This window comes from Triticum aestivum, chromosome 1A (assembly GCF_018294505.1).
Source record: "Triticum aestivum cultivar Chinese Spring chromosome 1A, IWGSC CS RefSeq v2.1, whole genome shotgun sequence".
NCBI classification, from domain to species: domain Eukaryota; kingdom Viridiplantae; phylum Streptophyta; class Magnoliopsida; order Poales; family Poaceae; genus Triticum; species Triticum aestivum.
In genome coordinates, this window is record NC_057794.1 from 60,911,149 (window position 1) to 60,922,591 (window position 11,443).

Consider the following 11,443-nt stretch of genomic DNA (forward strand, 5'->3'; position numbering starts at 1 on the left):
TCCTGTGCTCGTCCATCATCACACGCCCACCGGCGAGACCCCCACTACTCCATGCCGCTGAGACCCGCCGTTGTCGACATGCCAGATGCCACGCCGCTCCTCCGATGCGAACAACAAAAACAGGAGACGCCCTAAAGATACAAGGGGCACTCTGCACAGCAGGGAAGCCGCCGCGAGCAACTGCAGAGAGCCAGCCAACGGCCAAAGCCCCCACCTTCATCAACCCACACCCGAATCCTAGCTCCCCAGGAAACGCCTCCAAGGAGGGGATGACACCAATGGCGCCACCGTTGCCCAATCCAGGCCGGATTTTGGGTTTTCACCCGGGAGAGGACCGGAGGTGGCAAGAATAGGGACCACGACACCGCCTTCAGGAAGGATGCGTCTCCCAAAGCCGACGCCGTTGTCGAGCCGAACCAGCCGGCCTAGGGTTACCCCCGGTCCCAATCTGCACCACCATCCCTAGAACCACCGGATCCAGCAGCAGCCGCCGGCATCCAGCGCAAAGGGGAAGGAGCGGGAACGAGGGAGCAGCAGGCCTCCAGATCTGGCGAGGACGAAGGCCCCCGAAGTGCCGCCGCCAAGCGCCGACGCCCCACCACCCGAGCGGTCGAGGACGACGGGCAGAGTCCACGCGCACACCGTCCAAGGCGCGAACGGCGGCGCCGCACCAGCAGGGGCCGCCGCCCCGTGGATCCGGATCTCCGCGAAAGGGACGATGAAGGCCTCGCCGCCACCGTCACTGGTGGCCGCACGGGCTTGCCCGGCGCCCTCCTCGGGTAGCGGCGAGGAGGAGTAGAGGAGATGTAGGTGGTGGCGCTCGAAACCCTAGTCGCCGCCCGAGTCGCCCGAGCGGGCGACGCGGGGGCCGGGAGGGAGGGCCACTCCAATATAGATCTCAATGTTAGATTGATCCATAAACACATCAAAATATTGGTCGAATTATGAAGTGAAGAGATGGAGATTTCTACTTGATCAATAAACTCTTGGTAAGGCATTTCGGCACTTCCAGTGTGGCCTTGGGGTCCTGCAATTATCTTTGTAATTACAACACCCAAGCTAAATACGTCTAACTTCTTCAAGACGACTTGTCCAAACAAGTATTCCGGCGGCATGTATCCACTGCGCATGGCAACATAAATATAATCAAGATCGAATGCTTACATTGTAAGTATATTTTAGCTGCAGTATAAAAATAATAATAATTCATACTTACAATGTTCCTACAGGATTATATGTAACCCTAGTTTGTTCTTCACCAAAGAGCTTGGACAAACCAAAATCGGCAAGTTTTGGTATCATATTCTCATCTAGCAGTATGTTGTCGGGTTTTAGATCCAAATGATAAATTGGTTCTTTGCATCCTTCATGAAGGTATTTTAGGCCCTCACATGTCCCCTTGATAATTTTGTAACGTGTCTTCCAGTCAAGTCCATGAAGTTCGTCTGTAGATTTGAGCAAATAAAGAGGGTGTTTTGTTATCTTCGGGTAGTGGAAACCGGTCCATTTTGGATATAATGGAAAAGAAATAAAGAGGGTGTCGATGTACTACAAATGTAGATAATGACTTTTTCACATGCTAAGTAGTGGCATTCTAAAAAATACACACGGTAAATAATGGCATAATAAAATTGTAGCAGCGTCATACCTGAAATATGTCTTTGAAGGCTCCCCATGTGCATATAGCAGAGCGCTCTGTATGTTGTTTCACCAAAAACTATTCTTCCTTGGAAATCTACATGTTGACGGTGTGTTTCGTAGCAGTAGCCAACTAATTGAACGACGTTCGGATGCTGGAGCATCATAAGGTTATCAAACTCATGTTGGAATTGCTCATCGTTAATCGCTGGCATGTTATTATGGAGCAACTTCATTGCAATCTCTTCTCCATTGTCATGAACCCCCTACTCAAAATCGACTGTCAGCACTTCGTATAATAAATGACAAAGAGAATAAAGACGTTGGTTGGTATATTGTCACATTTACTACCACTAGAAGGTTTTTTAGGGATATAATAGAGAAAATTCCTTATATGACACTTTTAAATGTTGTTTTCCTATTTGACACCGAAAAACTTTTTATTCCCTATCCGACATCGTGTCTAAATTTTTATGCCCTTTACGACATTTCTATCCATTTTAAGCCTTAACGGCACCTGAAAAGACCTATTTGCCCTCAATGTGATTTGTGATTAAAATTGTTAAGTGGTGGTTTAGCTTCATCATGCGACTCTGTTTGGATGTGGTTAATATTGTGTGAGTGCTTTTACATTTTTTTTGTGTGAAAATAGTTAGTGCCTGTACACAATTGATAGTAGTATACAACAAATCAGTAAGTTAATAGAGTTGATATATATTGAACAAAAGAAAATAAACAAGGCTGACACGATCATGTGGCCATCAACCGCCTCGTGTGTTTGTGTATAGTCGCCGTGATAATATCGCTAACTTGGTTAGCTAGCCAGGCAACATAGAATCAATCAAGCGAGAGATCGGCTGCTTAGCTAGCTTCGTCCAGTACGTATAGCAGTACACGCTCCAACTAGAATCGACCCACCTGCCTGCCTGCTTGTTTCTTGGTGTGTACGTGCACAAAATCGATTGTGTACAGGCACTAACAAAAACTCAAGCTAGCCTCGTACGCTTGTACGCCGGAAAGCACTTGGCTACAACACCGTCAAGGCAGGGACCGAGGCACAAAACGAGCTGGCCGGATACACACATACGCGTAAAAATATGATCACATATCACATGAGGGGCAAATAGATCTTTTCATGTGTCATTTAACATAATTAAGGCTTAAAATGGACGATAGTGTCATAAGGGCATAAAATTTAGACTCGATGTTAAATAAGGAAGAAAAATAATTTCAGTGTCAAATAAGACAACAAATCTTAAGACGGTGTTAAATAAGGAATTCTCTCGATATAATACCAATAGAACTTTGTCTGTAGGTTAATTGTGCAATTTTGTCGGAAAAAAGATTAATTGTACCACAGAAATATTTCCCAAGACTTGTAATTATTATTCTCGAATCATACACGAGGACTGCATGTAATCTTTATAGATAGAAGAAAAAGGAACAGTAACCACGTACAAAGAGAATAAAAACGATTGCATAAAACACAACCAAAACAACTCCCAGGCAGGCAGAAAGACACCCGGTGAGAGAGGAACAAGAACATTGTTTCGGACACTTTGTGCTCGTGCAAATTCCAATCAAGTTCCTACTGAAGGAAATATGCTCTAGAGGCAATAATAAAGTTGTTATTTATATTATCTTATATCATGATAAATGTTTATTATTCATGCTAGAATTGTATTAACCGAAAACCTGATACATGTGTGGATACATAGACAATACAGTGTCTCTAGTATGCCTCTACTAGATTAGCTCGTTAATCAAAGATGGTTAAGTTTCCTAACTATAGACATGTATTGTCATTTGATGAACGGGATCACATCATTAGGAGAATGATGTGATGGAAAAGACCCATCCGTTAGCTTACCATAATGATCGTTAAGTTCTATTGCTATTGTTTTCTTCATGAGTTGTACATATTCCATTGACTATGAAATTATGCAACTCCCAAATACCAGTACCTTGTGTGCTATCAAACGTCACAACATAACTGGGTGATTATAAAGATGCTCTATAAGAATCTCCGAAGGTGTTTGTTGGGTTGGCATATATCAAAAGACCCATCCGTTAGCTTACCATAATGATCGTTAAGTTCTATTGCTATTGTTTTCTTCATGAGTTGTACATATTCCTTTGACTATGAAATTATGCAACTCCCAAATACCAGTACCTTGTGTGCTATCAAACGTCACAACGTAACTGGGTGATTATAAAGATGCTCTATAGGTATCTCCGAAGGTGTTTGTTGGGTTGGCATATATCGAGATTAGGATTTGTTACTCCGAGTACCGGAGAGGTATCTCTGGGCCCTCTCGGTAATACACATCATGATAAGCCTTGCAAGCAATGTGATTAATGAGTTAGTTGTGGGATGATGTATTATGGAACGAGTAAAGAGACTTGCCAGTAACGAGATTGAACTAGGTATGAAGATACCGACGATTGAATCTCGGGCAAGTAACATACCGATGACAAAGGGAATGGCGTATGTTGTCATTACGGTTTGACCGATAAAGATCTTCGTACAATATGTAGGAACCAATATGAGCATCCAGGTTCCGTTGTTGGTTATTGATCAGAGATGTGTCTCGGTCATGTCTACATAGTTCTCGAACCCGTAGGGTCCGCACGCTTAACATTCGATGATGATTTGTATTATGAGTTATGTGTTTTGATGACCAAAGATTGTTCGGAGTCCCGGACGAGATCACGGACATGACGAGGAGTCTTGAAATGGTCGAGAGGTAAATATTGATATATTGGATGATAGTATACGGACACCGAAAATGTTTCAGAATGCATCAGGTACGTATCGGAGTACCGCGGGATGGGGGTTAGCGGAACCCCCCGGGGGAAGATATGAGCCCTATGGGCCATAGGAGGGAGGCAAGGCAGCCCACAAGGGTGGCGCAAACCCTCCCCCCCCCAAGGGAGGAGTCCGAATTGGACTAGGGAAGGGGGGGCGCCCCCCTTTCCTTCTCCTTCTCCCTCTCCTCCCCCCTTTCCCCCTCCGATAAAAGGAAGGGGGCCGAATTGGACTAGGAGCCCAAGTGGGACTCCTCCCACTTGGGGCGCCCCTAAGCCAGCCTCCTCCCCTCTCCCTCCTTTATATACGGGGGAGGGCGACGCCTCTAAGACAAACCAATTGTTCTTAGCCGTGTGCGGCGTCCCCCTCCACCGTTTACTCCTCCGGTCATATTGTCGTAGTGCTTAGGCAAAGCCCTGTGCGGATCATTTCACCATCACCGTCACCACGTCATCATGCTGAGAAACTCTCCCTCGACACTTTGCTGGATCAAGAGTTCGAGGGACGTCATCGAGCTGAATGTGTGAAGATCTCAGAGGTGTTGTACGTTCGGTGCTTGATCGATTGAATCGAGAAGACGTTTGACTACATCAACCGCGTTAAGCTAACGCTTCCGCTTTTGGTCTACGAGGGTACGTGGGCACACTCTCCCCCTTGCTATGCTTCTCCTAGATAGATCTTGCGTGAGCGTAAGAATTTTTTTGAAATTGCATGCTACCTTTCGCAACAGTGGTATCAGAGCCAGGTTTATGTGTAGATGATATGCACGAGTAAAACACAAAGAATTGTGGGCGATCATAGTCATACTACTTACCACCAACGTCTTATTTTGATTCGGCGGTATTGTTGGATGAAGCGGCGCGGACCAACCTTACATGACCACGTTTATGAGATCGGTTCAACTGATAGACATGCAACTTATTTTGCATAAAGGTGGCTGGCAGGTGTCTGTTTCTCCAACTTTAGTTGAATCGAATTTGACTATGGCCGGTCCTTGTTGAAGGTTGAAACAATAAACTTGACGAAACATCGTTGTGGTTTTGATGCGTAGGTAAGAGCGGTTCTTACTAGAAGCCCGTAGCAGCCACGTGAAACTTGCAACAACAAAGTAGAGGACATCTAACTTGTTTTTGCAGGGCATGTTGTGATGTGATATGGTCAAGAGATGATGTGATATACGTTATTGTATGAGATGATCATGTTTTATAAAAGTTATCGGCAACTGGCAGGAGCCTTATGGTTGTTGCTTTATTGTATGAAATGCAATCGCCATGTAATTGCTTTTACTTTATCACTATGCGTTAGCGATAGTTGTAGAAGCAATAGTTGGCGAGATGACAACTACGCTACGATGGAGATCAAGGTTCAAGCCGGTGACGATGGAGATCATGACGGTGCTTTGGAGATGGAGATCAAAGGCACAAGATGATTATGGCCATATCATGTCACATATTTTGATTACATGTGATGTTTATCTTTTATACATCTTATTTTGCTTAGTACGGCGGTAGCATTATAAGATGATCCCTCACTAAAATTTCAAGGTATAAGTGTTCTCCCTGAGTATGCACCGTTGCGAAAGTTCGTCGTGGTGAGACACCACGTGATGATCGGGTGTGATAAGCTCTATGTTCACATACGACGGGTGCAAGACAGTTTTGCATGTGCGGAATACTCAGGTTAAACTTGACGAGCCTAGCATGTACAGACATGGCCTCGGAACACTGAGACCGAAAGGTCGAACATGAATCATATAGTAGATATGATCAACATAGAGATGTTCACCATTGAAAACTACTCCATCTCACGTGATGATCAGACATGCATGGTTTAGTTTATATTGATCACATGATCATTTAGATGACCTAGTGGGAGGACTTAGTCGTGAGGCCAAGGCATCTATATGGTAGCTTGAGAGGGATTGATCGGGACGAGAGACGCAACACATAAGACAAGGATTTAGACAGCTTCGGGCCTCAGGAAATATCATCAGGTAATAGCCCTACATGTTGTTTGTGGCTAGGTATCATTATGCTCATGAGGGAGACGCCATAAATCCGGCTCTCCTCTCTTTGTGTCTAGCCTTAATGATTCTTTTCTTGCCCCCCCCCTCTCTTGGGGTGCCCCTCCCCTCCTTATATAAGATGAAGAGGCGGGTTACATGTAGAGTCAAACTCGGATTAGGTCTTAACCTATTTTGACGTCTTACCATAGGCTTCTCACCATGGGATTTCTAACGTCTTGGGCTTCTTAAGGTCTTGGGCTTCTTAACGTAAGCCGGTTTACAATCCGGCTTACAATCTGGCTTACAATCTGGCTTAACTGTTTGGCTTAACTGCCCGGCTTACATGACTGTGTCTGCCGGCTTACATGACTGTGTCTGCCGGCTTACATGACTGTGTCCGCCGGCTTAACCTACTTAACTGTTCCCGCCGGCTTAACCTGCTTAACTGTTCCCGCCGGCTTATAGTCTGTCGGGTTACCAATGAAACATCAAGTCCCAGCCGGGTTATATCTCCGGCCGGGTCACACCGCGGGGTATATCCCCGACATTAGCCCCCAGTTTAATTTGGATTCATCCATGTTAAGCCGATCCTGTAAAACAAACACAAGAACAATTTTGACAGATTATGCTCTGAGTTAAGAACTCTTGTAAGCCGACACTTGATCATCCTTAAGTCCTTGTCATTTCCTTCTTGTGGGAAGTCCGGGTCAATATACCAGCTTCATAATCAATTTGCCGACATTGGTTTCTCATAGAAAAATATTGTGAAGAATATTGGCCTTGAAATACTCATCTGATTTTCAGCCGGCTTGAAGATGTAGATCTCCATTATATTCATATCACTTGTAGCCCCCAAGGGCCGGGTCATTATGCAATAATAAGCAGGGACTTTGTAAATATGATCATGTAGACTTGAGCAGCAACATGTAGCCCCCAAGGGCCGGCTCAGTAAGATAATACTGAGCTGGGACTTTGTATATAATTCATTGATAATAACATCATATGATGTAATCTCTACCATGGGGCTTGAACACACGTCCATAAGGTTAAGAGCTTTGTACTCTACCAACTGAGTAGTGGATCTTCCAATATAATGGACTAAGGCTTGTGTACCTTGAATTTTTGACAGGAGCAATTGGTATTCCCCCAGGGCCGGCTCATTACAATGGGATGAGTCGGGTCTTCAATAAGTTGATCAAAAAATGACTTTACATTAGCCCCCAAGTACCATGGTGCATGCTGGCAGTGACATGGGACTTGCATATTTGATGTAATCTCAATTTGAATAATGTAGCCCCCAAGTGCCGGGTCGTAAGCCTGCAGTGACTCGAGACTATTCCCTCCATTGTAAAAATAAATCATGTCCATTAATAAAATAATAACCATTGCGCTAAAGCGACTTTGAAGACCTCCATCATAATATTGGCTATTGATAACCATAATAAAAATCCAGCCATGTTGGCTATTAAATATTTGAATAATATAATCCGGTTTGGAAAACCGGTTCCTGAGATATTAAATCATACTGCCGGTTTAGGATACTTGTGCAGTAAGGGTGATAACCCAATCTTTAGAAGCCAAAACTTCCAAATGTTTATGATTGTCATATATGATGACTTATCATCCAAAGTCAAGCCGGATTAATCGAAACCACATATATGCTTCAGATATGAATAAAAAGGTCTCAAGACAAAACCAAAGATTGTTTTCAAAAAACTTAAGCCAAACAAAGAAAAAATGAGGCTTCTGATTTGAATACGATTAGTAAACCGGACCAAAAGGGGTTAAGCTAGGATTCGAATACGATCATGAAGCCCCCTAGTGGTTTTCGCGTTGCGCCGATCAAGAGGGTACCGACTGTTGGAAATATGCCCTAGAGGCAATAATAAAAGTATTATTATTATATTTCCTTGTTCATGATAATTGTCTTTTATTCATGCTATAACTGTATTATCCGGAAATCGTAATACACGTGTGAATACATAGACCACAATATGTCCCTAGTGAGCCTCTAGTTGACTAGCTCGTTGTGATCAACAGATAGTCATGGTTTCCTGGCTATGGACATTGGATGTCGTTGATAACGGGATCACATCATTAGGAGAATGATGTGATGGACAAGACCCAATCCTAAGACTAGCACAAAAGATCGTGTAGTTCATTTGCTAGAGCTTTGCCAATGTCAAGTATCTCTTCCTTCGACCATGAGAGCGCGTAACTCCTGGATACCGTAGGAGTGCTTTGGGTGTATCAAACGTCACAACGTAACTGGGTGACTATAAAGGTGCACTACAGGTATCTCCGAAAGTATCTATTGTTTTATGCGGATCGAGACTGGGATTTGTCACTCCGTGTAAACGGAGAGGTATCTCTGGGCCCACTCGGTAGGACATCATCATATGCGCAATGTGACCAAGGAGTTGATCACGGGATGATGTGTTACGGAACGAGTAAAGTGACTTGCCGGTAACGAGATTGAACAAGGTATTGGATACCGACGATCGAATCTCGGGCAAGTAACATACCGATAGACAAAGGGAATTGAATACAGGATTGATTAAGTCCTTGACATCGTGGTTCATCTGATGAGATCATCGTGGAACATGTGGGAGCCATCATGGGTATCCAGATCCCGCTGTTGGTTATTGACCGGAGAACGTCTCGGTCATGTCTGCATGTCTCCCGAACCCGTAGGGTCTACACACTTAAGGTTCGATGATGCTAGGGTTATAAAGGAAGTTTGTATGTGGTTACCGAATGTTGTTCGGAGTCCCGGATGAGATCCCGGACGTCACGAGGAGTTCCAGAATGGTCCGGAGGTAAAGATTTATATATGGGAAGTCCTATTTTGGCCACCGGAAAATGTTCGGGATTTTTCGGCATTGTACCGGGAAGGTTCTAGAAGGTTCCAGAGTGGGGCCCACCTGCATGGGGGGACCCACATGGACGTGGGTAGTGGGGGCAAGGCCCCACACCCCTGGTCAAGGCGCACCAAGATCCCCCCTTAGAAGGAATAAGATCATATCCCGAAGGGATAAGATCAAGATCCCTAAAAAGGGGGGATAACAATCGGTGGGGAAGGAAATAATGAGATTTCTTTCCTCCCACCTTGGCCAACGCCCCAATGGACTTGGAGGGCAAGAAACCAGCCCCTCCACCCCTATATATAGTGGGGAGGCGCATGGGAGCTATACACGAAGTTCTGGCGCAGCCCTCCCCCTCTCCCAAGTCGTCCTCCTCTCCCGTGGTGCTTGGCGAAGCCCTGCTAGATTGCCACGCTCCTCCATCACCACCACGCCATTGTGCTGCTGTTGGATGGAGTATTCCTCAACCTCTCCCTCTCTCCTTGCTGGATCAAGGCATGGGAGACGTCACCGGGCTGTACGTGTGTTGAACGCGGAGGTGCCGTGCGTTCGGCACTTGATCATCGGTGATTTGAATCACGACGAGTACGACTCCATCAACCCCGTTCACTTGAACACTTCCGCTTAGCGATCTACAAGGGTATGTAGATGCACTCTCTTTCTACTCGTTGCTGGTCTCTCCATAGATAGATCTTGGTGACACGTAGGAAAATTTTGAATTTCTGCTACGTTCCCCAACAGTGGCATCATGAGCTAGGTCTATTGCGTAGATTCTTTGCACGAGTAGAACACAAAGTAGTTGTGGGCGTTGATGTTGTTCAATATGCTTACCGTTACTAGTCCAATCTTGTTTCGACGGTATTGTGGGATGAAGCGGCCCGGACCGACCTTACACGTACTCTTACGTGAGACAGGTTCCACCGATTGACATGCACTTGGTGCATAAGGTGGCTAGCGGGTGCCAGTCTCTCCCACTTTAGTCGGAACGGATTCGATGAAAAGGGTCCTTATGAAGGGTAAATAGCAATTGGCATATCACGTTGTGGTCTTGCGTAGGTAAGAAACGTTCTTACTAGAAACACATAGCAGCCACGTAAAACATGCAACAACAATTAGAGGACGTCTAACTTGTTTTTGCAGGGTATGCTTTGTGATGTGATATGGCCAACAAGAATGTGGTGAATAATATGTGATGTATGAGATTGATCATGTTCTTGTAATAGGATTCACGACTTGCATGTCGATGAGTATGACAACCGGCAGGAACCATAGGAGTTGTCTTTATTTATTGTATGACCTGCGTGTCATTGAAGAACGCCATGTAAACTACTTTACTTTATTGCTAAACGCGTTAGTCATAGAAGTAGAAGTAGTCGTTGGCGTGACAACTTCATGAAGACACGATGATGGAGATCATGGTGTCATGCCGGTGACAAGATGATCATGGAGCCCCGAAGATGAAGATCAAAGGAGCTATATGATATTGGCCATATCATGTCACTATACTATTTGATTGCATGTGATGTTTATCATGTTTATGCATATTGTTTACTTAGGACGACGGTAGTAAATAAGATGATCCCTTACAAAATTTCAAGAAGTGTTCTCCCCTAACTGTGCACCGTTGCTACAGTTCGTCGCTTCTAAGCACCACGTGATGATCGGGTGTGATGGATTCTTACGTTCACATACAACGGGTGTAAGACAGTTTTACACAGCAAAAACACTTAGGGTTAACTTGACGAGCCTAGCATGTGCAGACATGGCCTCGGAACACGGAGACTGAAAGGTCGAGCATGAGTCGTATAGTAGATACGATCAACATGAAGATGTTCACCGACGTTAACTAGTCCGTCTCATGTGATGATCGGACACGGGCTAGTTGACTCGGATCATGTGATCACTTAGATGACCAGAGGGATGTCTATCTGAGTGGGAGTTCATAAGATGAACTTAATTATCCTGAACATAGTCAAAAGACCTTTTGCAAATTATGTCGTAGTTCACGCTATAGTTCTACTGTTTTAGTTATGTTCCTAGAGAAAATATAGTTGAAAGTTGACAGTAGCAATTATGCGGATAGTAGAAAGCTTATGTCCTTAATGCACCGCTCAGTGTGCTGAACCC